The following is a 15074-nucleotide window of genomic DNA, read 5'->3' on the forward strand; positions in this document are numbered from 1 at the left end:
GAAGAAGAAGAAGAAGAAGAAGAAGAAGAAGAAGAAGAAGAAGAAGAAGAAGAAGAAGAAGAAGAAGAAGAAGAAGAAGAAGAAGAAGAAGCTCAAGACCAGACTGGGATATATATATATATATATATAGCTAGCAAGTTTGAGGCCAGCCTAGGCTATGTGAGACCCTGTCTTTTAAAAAAGAAAAAGCCCGTTTAATATCACTTGTGCAAGTTTTAGCTATTTGCATGTTTTTTCCTCCCTTTATACTCCAAATATTCCCCTGAGGCCGATTCTTATAGAATCATTCTCATCTTATTTACAAGGACACTGTCTCCGAGAAATCAAAGGACTTTCCTGAAACCTTGTGGCAAATAGCAACATGGAGACTATAACTAGAAGTTCATCTGGCCATAGGCTCCATGCTTACCTGCTAAGTTATTGGCTTTGAACATTTAAAAACGATATCCAAGAGATGGTGGATGCTAGACAATAGGACATGCTATCACTTGATGAAATATAATTGACTCTTTAAAAACTGACCAGACAAAATCTTCAGATAGATTTCAACAGTGTAGTAAAAAATTTAAAGACATTATAGTAAACCACTTAGAGATGTTCCTACCTAGTCCTCTGTAACCCACACATACCTAGTCAGAATTTTATTCTCCTTGCCTATTGGAGGAAACTCTTGAACAGAACAGATGAAATGGGTCCAAGCTAAGTATCACGTCTGGTTACTCCAGCTTTCCCTTCATCTTTTCTGTTTCTCTAGGGTTATCATCTCAGACCTGGTCTTTTATCCCTCTTTTCCATCTATTCACAAAAGCCTTCTTAGTGTGTGGCTGTTTGATTATAACTCATAATTTGCATTTCTGAACACATCTTTTCACCAACAAGAGAGAGTTACTGAGCTTTCCTGTCAATAAAATCAGATAGATCATTGATATATCAGAGTCAACTGGTGCAGTACTACTTCCTTGGTCAACACATGGGGTGATCCAGATGCCATGAGCCTCTTCTTAGAAAGAAATGTATGGCTACAACTTGAAAGCAAACAGCCACAGAGGCAAAGCTCTTTGTGACAAAAGACACAAGCTCTAAGTTGTCGTGACAATTGGCACTCACTCCCATGACAACTGTTTGTATTTTCCTTGCACCTCCCTCAATAGAACCGGGTTTACTTTCTGACTGGAAGCACTGGTCTCCACAGCATGTCTTTCTCACTCTTTCCGTGAGGTCAGTTGACCCAGCCACTGGCTAGAGAAATTAAGATTGTGTCACCCTATGACCACTAGTGAGCCATCACACATCTCTAGAGCATTTAGCATTGAATCTTTCCACTCCTCCCCAAAACCTTATGTGTGTGCATATGTGATAGAAGCTTGGTAGATAGTCCAAATTAATTTTTACTGGGGACATCATCATGTTGGCTAGAAATCTAGGCCATTTGGAGTGGCTAGACTGGCATTGTTTTTCCTTTCTGCATACGAGACACTGTCCACACAGATGTGCAGACTAACTCTTCATATCACTTCAAGCTTCCTATTCTTGCCTGCTGTGTTATTTACTCTCTCCTGTCTCCAGATCCTTCCTGGAGCATCTATTCTGACAGTCTGCACACATCCAAACATCTCTTCCTTTGTCTAGCTTGTGTAATCAGGTGGCCTGTGAAAAGCCACCCTGCCTTTTGCATCACCAAGCAAACACTTCAGCATGTATTTAATAAATGAAAAGGTCCTCCTGAGAAACCCAGCAGGTGCAAGACAGACCAAATGCTGGGGACAGAGCAAGACCACAAAACGCTGATGAACGGCTGTCAAACCGAATCCTAGAGCTCTACACCCATCAAGTTAAGTGAATATTAATTATGTAAATTTGAAAGCCCCACTGACCCAAGCATTTCAAAATTTCAAGTTAGATGTAGTGTAATAAGAGCAAATAAGGGTCTTTTCTCAGCTTGCAAAGGGGAACCCTCAGGCAAGACCCAGTCCCCTCCAGGCTGTCTCTCTCTCTTAATCTGTTCCCTCTTAAGAATGACTCAGATGTCCATACTGACTCAAAAACCTTGCTGACAGGCCATTGTGATTTATCATTTCTGTTTGTGATCTAATACTTCTGAGTCTATGAAGGAAGTAGAAGTGCAAAATCGATTAAGAAGGATGGTGGCCACTGCAAGTCTGAATCAGAAAGATTTTTTTTTCATACTGCCTGCATGGTAAATCCATTACTCCTCGATGAAGTGTTTCCCTTTGTTTTGACCATAAATTTAATACGCAGGAAAAAGAAAGTGGTTTTGGGCATAAAACAATATTCAACACACTGTAAAGATGAGAGGTGGGAGAAGAGAAAGCAAAAAGGTTAATATTTATGATGTGGTTTTTCCTTCCTTCTTTTTGAGATAGGGCTTGCTATGTAGCCTTGGCTAATCTGCCACTTGTACATAGCTCAAGTGGGTCCTTCCTCAATCTTCCAAATGCTTGGGTTTTTGGTCACTTGATAGAGCTTTGTTCTTGTTTGCTTAGGGTGTGTGTGTGTGTGTGTGTGTGTGTGTGTGTGTGTTTAACCTGTCATTCTGAGAGACTGACTGCCATTTGAGACAAGGGAAATAAATGGAGAAAGCTGGGGTAGAGTGGTCACACCACACACTTGACAGTGTTTCACAGCAAATGGTCATTTAGTACACCATCTCTGACTTGTCTCGGGATTCTGGTTTTCAGTCAGGGCAGAGAAATATGAGAAATCTAATGTTAATCTAGTATATAAGAGAATGAGAGATGCTCCCCAATGTGTTTATGCCTGCCTCCCTGAAGCCTGCAAGCATATGTCTTTCCACATAAAGGGGGATTTGCAGGCATAATCTAACATCTTGAGAGGCTTTCTGAGTAGACCAATGCAGTTAGAATGACCCTACAGGAAGAGCAATACAGAAGTTAAAGCAACAAGAGGAAAAGTGGTTAGAATGTTTGTACCCTGAGCCAAGGAATGCTGGCATCCCCTGAATGCTGGAAGAGGCAAAGGTGAGACATTTTTTTTCTTCTTAAAACCTCCATAGCATTCAACCCCAACAGAACCTCAGTTTTATCTTCATGAGACCTAGGCGATGCATCTCCTGAAGTATATAGGAAAACATTTGTGGTTTTTAAATGACTCCGGTCGCCATGGTTTCTTACAGTAGTGATGAAGTTGAAAAGAGCTAGAAAAAGGTTTCACTTTTTTCAGAAAATTTAAATTAGTGAACAAACTAATTTAAAATTTCCCTTGAGCCGGGCAGTGGTGGTGCACGCCTTTAATCCCAGCACTTGGGAGGCAGAGGCAGGCAGATTTCTGAGTTCAAGGCCAGCCTGGTCTACAGAGTGAGTTCCAGGACAGCCAAGGCTATACAGAGAAATCCTGTCTCAAAAAAAAAAAATCCCTTGAAGCATTTTTGCACCTATTTTGTTGTTTTTGTTGATCCTTCGCCATCTCTCCTCTTCCTTCCCCCCTCCTGTATCCCTCCAGATGTTCTCCTTTCTTTCCCAATAGCCCTTCCTTTTGTAGCCTTCTTTTGTACCCTAACTTATAACCTATTTCTCTCTCTCTCCATATATATATATATATATATATATATATATATATATATATATATATATATACACACACACACACACACACACACACACACATCACAGGCAGAGTTCATCTTTCTGAATCCTGTAACTTTGTTTTAATGGACTGTGGACCCTGTTACACTACCCCAGGCTCTTAACTCAGAATGCTCTGAATCCCACTGCAGGGGTGCTTACAGTCCATCTTTGCTGAGGCATCATTCACAGTAGCCAGGAAAGTGAGACCAGTGATCTGTGCATCTGCAGATGAGTGGATAAAGAGTGGATGGCACTCTGCACACAGTGAGATTTTATTTGGCCATAAAGAAAACTGAAATCATGACATTCGAAAAGGAAGGAAGAAAAAAAAAAAGGAAAGAAAGTCCATTCTTTTGGCCTTCTCATCTCAGCTCTGTCACTTAATATCTAGTGGCTTTGGTTATATCATCTATCTCTCTTCCCTTTGGATTTTCTCACAGCCAAGTTGGTAGGGGAGAAATCAAAGCAGAGCCTGAAAGCTTGTGAAGTATTTCATGTGGATTTGGTCTGCTTGACCTGGTCTCTTTTAAATATCAAGGATGTGTGTACAAGCGTGCACCTTTTGGAAAAGTGAAGGCTCTGGCAGACAGCACTGTTTTCCCCACCCAATAGTCCAACAGGGCTAACTCTCCACAGGCCCCACCCACCCAGCCTCATCCAATGTTGCTCCCTGTCAGGTTCTATGATTCCAAATTGTAAGCACGTGTGCTTTCACCTCTTGGGGTGAGGAGATGATGCAATAAGAGTACTTACTACTTCAGGCATTCGGACCTACATTTAAATCCCCAGCACCCACATTTAAAAAAAAAAAGTTTTGGTAGAGGGTATCTATATCCATAAGACTCTAGCAAGGGGACTCCAGCCTAGCTCTGGGTTCAATGAGTGACAAGAGGGAACAAGGCAGAGAGTGATAGAACAGGATACCCAAAGTCCTCCACGTCTCTACATGTGAATGGGTATGGGCACACATACATAAATGCACACCATGCACACACATGCATACATAGACAGGCACACTAAGAATGTGTGATCATTACCTGTGTTCAGGAAAGAACTGCCTCCTATGCTCTAAAACTGTATTCTTTGCATCAACTGTCAATGACTGAGGATAATGCAACTCACAAGGGGGCACCATGTGACACCAGGATGGAAAGATGCTCTCTCTACCAAGATTCTTTAGCCTAACTCTAAGGATATCAATATTATTTGAAAAGGGGTGGTGGATAATATAATTATAGGTCATTGACTACATACGTGGGAAGGGAAAAATCATAATGAACTAAATCAAACTACACCCTGATTTCTTTGCCTGAGAACAGAAGGAAAAGTAAAAAAAAAAAAAGATTGGAAGCAAGGAAAGTATTTGATGAGTTGTGATTGACTCTGATAATGGAGAGAAATGTGTGCATGGACCAAAAAGCTGAAAATAGCCTTACGGAGCATCACCAGGAATAGGGACCTTAGTTCCACAGCTATAAACACATGGTTTTGCTAGCACTCTGCATGCCTGTGGAAATAGGTTCCTGACTCGAGCACCCAGATATGCTCCCAGTCAATTAGCACTGATGCCTGCTTGCTGAGACCCTACCCAGAGAAGGCATCTTACTTCTGTTGCTGAGTCAAATAAGTGTGAGATAACTGGTCCATGGTGTGAAAACTGCTAAGCCTGTGGTCTTCAGTCAGTGAGCAATAGACGACTAATATTTATTGCAGAAGTTTCAATAAAGTGAAAATTTATTCTTGCTGGACAGATGGAAAGGCAGAGGATCTGGGGAGTCTGGCTATGTCCCAAGAGATTTCTTAGAGTAGATTTTATTACACTGGGGAATTTGCCATATTCTTAATCTGATGCCTCGGGCTTACAGAGTCAGAAACACATTTTTTTTCCATATACCCAGACAAAGCTCAAATTCACAATGGCCACACTTATAGCACTGCTGTACACACTTATAGCACACAGTACAGAGTCATACCTTTTTGCCCAAAACTGCATCAACCGCTAACACTGTGAAATGACCACATGCTAATTAAAATAATGACAGAGATGACGCTGTGTACTTGTACACTTGTATTCTTGTCCTCACATAATTAAATTTTTTTCTTTTAAGAAAAAATAATTCAGATCTACTGTCTTACCAAATTTCAATTATACAATGCATTAGTTATATAATATATTGATTATATTGCTGTATATTACATTATTATATTATCATATATTACAATATTATTACATTATTGTATAATACAACATTAACTGTCAGTGACAAGACTCCTCTCAAACTTACCTAGTGACTGACCATATATATTTTACAGCAATAATATTAGTGATATTTTTGGAGAACTTTCCAACCTAAGGGGAAAAAAATTACAGTGCTACCATTTTATTTGTTGTACGTTTGGGGTCATTTGGTTGGTTAGTGGGATCTCAAAGGATGGTTATCTTTTGTTTTTCTAATGGTCTCATGTGAATTGGGCTTTCCTCAAATTCACAATGTAGCCAAGGCTATCCTTCTATTCCCTATGCTCCTGCTCCTATTTCCCAATGTTTCTTTTATTTTAATTGGAAGTTTTGGAATCACTAATGGTGACCTTTTCCCCACTTTTTAATTGGAAAATTGTTTTTCTTCTTTTTAAAAAAAAATGTCTCTGAAATAAAATGAGGCCATGAATTTGAAAGACAGCAAGGCAAGTACATGGGAAGAGTTAGAGGGCAGAAAGGGGTAAGCGATGCGATTATATTATAATCTCAAAAAATAAAACAATACACTTAAAATGGCTACCCATGTATTCATACGAACTTATCAGAACAATTTCTTCTTTGGTGGCATTCTTAGAAGTTGTTGCTCAAGGTCAAATACTCACTTACCTCTATTTGCCTCCGAAATGTGTTGGTTTTACTTTTTCCACAGAAATGATTAATCCATCTGGATTTTGTTTACCATATGGTATTAGATAGAGAAATGTTTTATTTTTTCCAAATTGTTAGCCAGTCATACCAATACCACTTACAAAGTAAATGAAGAACATCTTTTAATCTAACATTTCAGAGTTCACACCAAAAGTATGACTGATATATGAATACTTTTCTCTTATTAGTAGTGGTCACTTTGATTTGCCCAATATTCTCATGATTCTCTCTCCTTGTAAAACTATCTCCAAAGAAAGAGTCTTACCAAGTCATTTGTAGTAAGCACTGATTATGGTAACTCACTTAGCCTCCAATTACAAAATACTTTCTGTACGACACACTCTAAACTGGGTTATGCATGAATGGTGTTAATTGTCAACTTGACACAATCTAGGATCACCTGGGCAGACACTCTCAATCAGCACTGTCTACACTGGCTTGATCTATGAGCACATTTGTGAGGGACTGTTTAATTATGTCCATTGATATGGGAAGACCTAGCCCACTATGGGTAGTGCCATTCCGTAGGCAGGAGTTCCTGGACTGTATAAAAGCAGAGAAATTGAACTGAACACAAGCAACCAAGCAAGCAAGTGAGCATGAATTCATTCATTTCTCTCTGGTCTTCATTTCTGTGCCTGTAATGTGGCTAGCTGTTTTCAGTTTGTCTTGACTTCCTGAAATGACTAGCAGAAATAAAGCCCTTTAACTCTTAGTTGCTTTTATCCTGGTATTTTGCCATAACAATAGAAGTGAAACTAGATCTATAGGATGGAGTTGAATCACAAGAGTTTGTTTTGTTTATTTAGTTAGTCTTGGGTTTGGGTTTTTTGGTTTGGTTTGGTTTGGTTTGGCTTGGTTTGGTTTGGTTTGGTGGTTTTGTTTTTTGTTCTCAGGAGACAGGATCTTACTATGCAGTCTTGGCTGGCCTGGAGCTCCCTATGTAATATAAACCAAGCTGGGTCCTCAACCCATAGAGATCCATCTACCTTGGCCTTCTGAGTGCTGGGATTAAAGGAGTGTACTACCATACCTAGCTCAAATTTTACTTTAGAGAACAATTACTTTAACTGAAATACATACATAATTAAAAGCAGTCAGAGCTCTGGTGCAATAAACACATTACTATTTACTACTTTATTAAACACGTATTGTGAATTTCTCACCTAATTATGCATACCATCTCATTTCATCAGGATAATGTTAGTTCTGCATTGATTCTCATTTGCCAAGACCTACTCGTTTATGAATGATTAAAGGAGCTTAAGCTGCTATATCTAGTTCAAGCCATCATTACCTAGAGAATAGGTAAGACAACTACAGAAGACCATGGTTGGAATCAATAGGATACAGAAAGACAATTGTAGATCATCCTTGCTAATAAGCTCCCATCATGGATGTCCTGCATAGAGAGTTTTAGTACTGAACCAATACAGCTATGTAGACTATAGAACTGATGATGATGAATGGGGCCCCAACCAATGATCTGCTTATCTCCTTCTGTTGACTTTCACAAACTAGAAGTGGTAGAAGGTCGCCCTCTTAAGTGGAAAGTTATCTAGCATGTTCACTCTGGTGCTTTTAGCCAAAACGGAAATAGTCAAAACCAACCTACATAGTTTAGGAGGAAAGAAACGCACATAATTCTAGGTCTAGGAATTAATGTCTTGAGAGTCAGCAAGGTTCCTGAAAGTGCCCCGTGAGTCTGAGAAGAGGACAATTTTTAGCACCAGTGTGAATGCTGGATGCCTCAACCACCAAAGGAAGAAGACAAAAAAGCAAGGAGACCAGGAAGAAGAGCAGAGAGGAAATACAGTAAATAAGTTGTGCAGATGCTGTTTGTAAGGAGCTTGTGGTTATTCAGATGGAGAAAGGTGAGGCAAGAGAGCAGAAGCAGGCGAAGCAGAGGTGTAAGTGAGGTGCGACTGGCAGCAGGGTTATCCTTTGAAGATGGACAGATAATATGGGAAGGAAAACTAAAGTTAGCAGAGAAAAGACTTTGGAAAAAAACGGAAACAGACTAATTGGTGAAAGATTGTTTTTTAAGTGATAACAATAATAATAATAATAATAATTAATAATGCTAACAGGGAAACCAAAGAAGGTGAAAATTGAAAGAAAGAAAAAATAGCCAAAAACAAAGAAAAAAAGAATGTACTGGTATTTTATTAGCTCTATGTAAAAAGAATGACTTATGGCATACATAAAAATAAATTTGGAAAGGATTAAAACTGAAAGATGAAAGTCATAATTTTAGAATTTCTGAAGAGAAGTTAGAAAACAGCTCAATGAATTGTGGGTCTAAAATTTAAAAATAAAAAACAAGGACCTTGTTGGAGTGGGTGTGGCCTTGTTGGAGGAAGTGGTCACTGTGGGCATGGGCATTAAGACCCTCATCCTAGCTGCCTGGATGCCAGTCTTCTCCTAGCAGCCTTCAGATGAAGATGCGGAACTCTCAGCTCCTCCTGCACCATGCCTGCCTGGATACTGCCATGTTCCCACCTTGATGATAATGGACTGAACCTCTGAACCTGTAAGCCAGCCCCAATTAAATGCTGTCCATATAAGAGTTTCCTTGGATAATAAATAAATAAATAACAACAAAAAAAAAACAAACAAGGACCAATAAAATTGTCACAATAAAATAAAAATCGCACTTTCTTTTTTTTAAAAAAAGTGATTTATTTATTATTATAAATAAATACACGGACTGTAGCTGTCTTCAGATGCACCAGAAGAAGATGTCAGATCTCATTACGGGTGGTTGTGAGCCACTATGTGGTTGCTGGGATTTGAACTCAGGACCTTTGGAAGAGCAGTAAGTGCTCTTACCCGCTAAGCCATCTTGTCAGCCCCCAAAAATCACACTTTCAGTAAAATAGAAAACAAAATCTAAATCTAAACTGAAGACTAGAAGAAAGATTATATGTAGTATGTGCACTCATGAGTACTCAAAATACATAAAGACTCTCTCTATCTCTGTCTCCATCACACACACACACACACACACACACACACACACACACACACGCACACACACGCACACACACACGCACACACGCACACACACGCACACACACACGCACACAAATGCACACACGCACACACACACATACACACACGCACACACATACACACGCACACACACACACATACATACATACATACACACGCACACACACACACACACATACATACATACATACACACACACACACACACACACACATACACACAATTTAACAGAAAAACAGTGAAGGCGTGAGTAAAAATCTCATAATTAAATCTGAATCTGAGTTATTGCTAAGTACTTTAACAACCTTTCTCAACTTCAGTGAAGTTAACAGTTCACATAACAGTAGGATCCCATTTCGCATTCATCCACTTTTAGTTGTATAACACGTTATAAAATTCTATATGTTGTAATGAAGTCTTACTTACCTTCACATTTGTTTCTTCTGGTGGGGGACAGGGATGCATGTGTCACACAGCACATGTGGACTTCAGCATGTAACTTGCAAGAGTCCTGTTGTCCCCCACTGTGAGTGTTCCCAGGGTCAAATGCAGGCCATCAGGATTGGCAGCAAAGTTTCACCAACTGAGCCCTCTCAGTGCCTCTCAAATTGCAAACTGCTTTAAATTTTTTTTTCATAATTTCTTTTATTTTGAGTTCATAATATACTGTCATTTCTCTCTTTCCTTTCCTCTGCCCAAGCATTCCCAAATATCCATGCTTTCTCTCTTTCAAATTCATGGCCTCTTAAAAATGCAAATCTCTTAAACTGCTTGCTGAGTACAGAGGGTAACTCAGTAAGCAAATGTGTGACAACTGGCGACTTTTTACACCTTTAATTGTTTCATTTCATTCCCTATAAAGAGATATGAAATTATGTGCTTTCCAGGATCTAGGCCATCAATATAATAGACCGATTTATGTTAAAATACCTACATTTAAATATCTAGGGCTAATTTAGAAGATGGTGACTCACTCAGCCCTAGATTGCACTTCAAGACAGTATAAAAATTAACTTCTCACAAGGCAAAATAAATCAGCAAAAGGAAGATGTCTTTGGAAACGATGTATCCACTCTTTCAGAACAATCCAGCCCTGACGACAGATAATTATTTATCATGGGGACTACAGAAGAATGTACCAGCTTGGGAAAGTGATCAATTTCTCCCTAGACTCAAGTTGGCTATGCTTCCATGGAAATATTTTCCATTTAAACTGTTAGTTTAGATGTAACAAAAGAATAGTCAGGATCCAATTTTTTTTTCGATTTCAGTAGATATAACATTACAGTTTGCAATAGCTGACCAGAGCATAAGCAATTTCTTGCTTGTTAATTTGAACACGTAGCCAGAAATGAATAGCACACAGTATACGTAATGCAATCTTAAAAGTGTTTTACTGGAACCATACTTAGACCTCATACAAGGAAACAACAACAAAAAAAAAATCAGAAATGTAAATGAATGTGATGTCAGACTGATGAAGCAAGTCCCTAGAGGTTCTTGGAAGTTAAAGTGGGTTTTAAAATTCATTATGATTGAATTATAAAGTAAATGAAAAACAGCAGGGTTAAATATGAAGTTAATGTGGGCAACAAAGAAAATTGTTTGAATGCCCCATAGCAGGAAGCAAAGCAATCCATGCACACTTCTAAAGGCAGAGAGGAGCTCTCTTCTCTTTCAGTGTTAACTGTGTACCACTGTGGTGGTCACTTAAATACAAAGTCAAGAAAAGACAGTGTTGACCACTCTGACGTTCATGTTTTCAAAGAAAAACAGCCAGAGAGGACTCTGTGAACTAATATTAATAGAAGTAAGCTGTAACTAAAATCTACTGAACACTATCCATGGACCAGGATCGTCCTAAGCATGTAGTACATATTAACTTATTTCATTGTCTCATCAACCTCCAGAGAAAGGAATGCCAACTCTACCTGTAGCCCAGATGTTATATAGGAGACCTTCTTGGGATAAGTGGCTTACTCAGGTCACGGCTTATCGGTAGCAGAAACGAGGTTCAGTCTAGATCTAGAATCTGTTAGCTCAAGATGGCATAACTCACAGGGTTATACTCTCGGCATTTTGGAGGTGTGGGCACGAGGATCAGGCGTTTGAGGCTATGCTGCATGAGAGCCTGTCTCAAAGCAAGCAACAGCAAAATCAGAGCTTGTGCTCCTGGCCCCACACTTTATTACCTTGCCACGTTGCAGTGATTGTGTGCAGAGACTGCTCTTCTAAAGATCCTTCTATCCCTCAATGTATACATAATTTTGATTATGAAATAAAAGTTCTAGTATAAAATAAAAGTTCTAGTATAAAGAAGACTGGGACATCCTGTAAAACATAGCTCAGACTGATATAGAGAGGTGTATAGTCCTAATGGTTCAGGTCCCCCATATTCATGTCATTTCTATTTTATGCTGCAAACACTGCTGGAGGCGACAAGAATAAGCACAAAAGAACTTCGTTGGCTTTTTAAGAAGCTTAAACCCTACCAGGTAAGAAAAGGCAAGTTGTCAAACCATGGGTCACAGAATAATGAGTGCAGTAGCTAATGAGAAGAGTATTCAGGAAGAAACTTGTCAATCACAGGGCAGGGGGGGAGATGCCAAAGACTTCACAGAGAAATGGACAGGGTAAGTGCTGGGCTGGGAAGTGAACTTGTCCTGCTAAAGAAGGAATAGAGTATACATGTATAGAATACAAAGAACTATGCTTAGGAACAAATTGATCTTGTTAATTAGCTGGAGAAAGTGGATACAGAATAAATAGTGGGTAAGGAAACTGGAATGACCATGAGGAGATGACTCAATAATGTTGTGCAGAAAGAGGCATTTTTGTGAGGCTGAGTAATATTCATGACCATGTTATTCTATTACTCTATCGTGTCTTTTGTTTGATCTCTCTTTTCATCAAAGAGGAATCCAAAACAACACAGGCTATTGCCATTGCTCTTGGTTATCCACCATATATACACGGTAAGACCCTACTGCTGAAAACACTACACATGTTGGTTTCAGGACATAGAGAAATCTGACTCAAAGGACCTACAAAATTCCTCCCTGCTAGAGAGTTTTCATAGTACCAGAAGGTCTATGGGTTTACTGGGGGGTTATAGCCATCAGTAATCTTACCTAGTTCTGGCATCTGCATGCTGTAATACCTTCCTGCCAGGCGGGATATTCTCACTGACACAATAATGGCATACTTTGTGATTGGATTTGAGGCCTGCTCCATCAGAGGAAATGTCATGGCCTGTACTGTAATCCTAACCAAAAACCCATAGATAGGAGGTCATATGTTCTGGAGTAGAATCTGCTACTGTTATTTCGTTCAATGATCATCTAACATTTATATCCACAGATTTGTGTTTCTTTCCATCTTGGCTATAGAAACTTCTTTTGGCAATGGGTAGCAGTTAATTCAGAGACTCATAGCTTGTTAAAGTGCTTAGAATATCAGACTGAATACTCAGTCCCAAATAATACATCATTATCCACCCTACCACCTATCCTGCCTGCAAGGCTCAGAGAATATAGAGAAAGAGTGGGTAGAACAAACGTGAGAGCCATAGAATGGAGAGGAATTCTGTGAAAGGATGACACGGCTACAGTACTCGAAAACTCACAGCAACTGACTGCCACGCGGGATACATGGAGCTAAAATTCCGGCATAGATGAGAAAGGTGTTCTCCACACCCCCCTCTTTAATGAGGGGCTATTGGCATCTGATAGTTGCTGGGAGAAGGAGAGAACTGTTCTTTGGGGGGTGGCTACAGGTATGTTTCCCATATTGCAGCAGGTAGCCCCACATTCAGACACACATGTGGACATTGCTAAATAAATTTAGTGGATCACCAAGAGAAAGAAAGAGAGAGAGCTGGAAGATGGAAAAGGAAGAGGTTGGTAAAGGAAATGGAGTTGGAAGGAGAAAATAGGGTCAATATGCTAATATTTTGCTTGTATATATATATGAAATAGAAGTGAAATTTATAATAAAATTAATAAATAAAAATGCAAACCAATAAGTATTTAATCAAGTATGACAAATATCTAGTAGAGTGCTACGATGTCAACAAAAGTGATTGGGCTTCTCTCAAGAACAAATGGTAAGATTTGCACCAAGGTGTGGTAATAGAGATTCGAGGTGAGCTTTCCAAGATAGAGTGATGGGTGAGCCATTAACTTTGCTACAGTGGGAGGAGGGTCATCTAGGTTCCATAGGCTTGGAAGCAAGATGATGGAATGAACTCTGAATGTGTACCTGACCGATTTTTAGTGCACAGCTGATAAACTTGAAGAGCACACTGGGACAGCCTTGAGTGCCAGTGCTACTTAGTAGTGCACACATCCCTTGGGAATATTTAATACGTCTCCTCTAAATTATCAATGATCTTTGGAATATTTGATTGCATATTGGTGATGAATAGCCCTGGATTTCACCTTGTTGAAAAATTTCTCAGACAATCAGAGGCCAAACAACCACACTTTAAATCAAAGGATCTGTTTATCTTTCTTTTTCTGAGAATTTGATGTTCTTATTTATTTTTGTAGTCTTATGTTGATCTCCAATGGATGTTGTAGAAATATTGGGGGGGGATAGGCATGAGAAAGGCTAAAACTAAATAGTAAAATTATAGATGAAAATGGGCTACAGTCCTGTTGTTCATAAAATAGATTCATCCAAAGGGGATGTTTAGGTGGTATACAAAGAAATGACTATATACTATGTGATGTACACCCTATGTCCTTCCTGAAGTAGTCCAGCAATCTCTTTACCTCTGATTTTAATCAAGAGTCTTGGAAGAATTCTTTCCACTGGAGGTTAGTTTATTGCCTTGTCTAAGTTGACATAAGCTGAGAAATAGAAATTGGGACAGTTTAGATGCAGTACATGAAATTATTAGCTTGGATTGGCTCTGATCAAACTATCTAAGGGGAGTGTAATGAAGTGTCTGAAAGAGAAATCCTGCAAAGTTATAATTTAATAAATAATTACAAATGATACTCAGAGAGATTAAGAGGGGACTAAGAATACAGGAGGACTATAAATAAGGAAGGCCAGAGAGAAAAAGGAGGTTTGGAAAGAAAGGGAAAACAAACAGTATGTGATTCTTTGAACTGTCAAGACCAGTGAAGACATGTTGTGTTTTTCATTGTTGTTTTATTTTTGTTTTGTTTTAGCAGCGCAGACAGCTGCAATGAAATGACTCTGTTAGATCCAAGAGAAAAGTAAGTAATAAACTGTAATGTCCAATGGAAGCTTCCCTTTCAAGGAGCTCAGTTAAAACAGGAGGTAAAGAGAGAGCTGGAGACATCTAGAGTGTCTGAATTCAGTCCTTAAGACACTAACAAAAGCACTGTTCTGAAAGCTGAAACACATTGGTCTCTTTCCACATAACATCTTGCTTATAAAGCATGTTTCCTGTGCTTAAAAAGAAATATATGGCCGGGCATGGTGGCGCATGCCTTTAATCCCAGCACTTGGGAGGCAGAGGCAGGTGGATTTCTGAGTTCGAGGCCAGCCTGGTCTACAGAGTGAGTTCCAGG

Source organism: Mus pahari, chromosome 17 (assembly GCF_900095145.1).
Source record: "Mus pahari chromosome 17, PAHARI_EIJ_v1.1, whole genome shotgun sequence".
Classification (NCBI taxonomy): domain Eukaryota; kingdom Metazoa; phylum Chordata; class Mammalia; order Rodentia; family Muridae; genus Mus; species Mus pahari.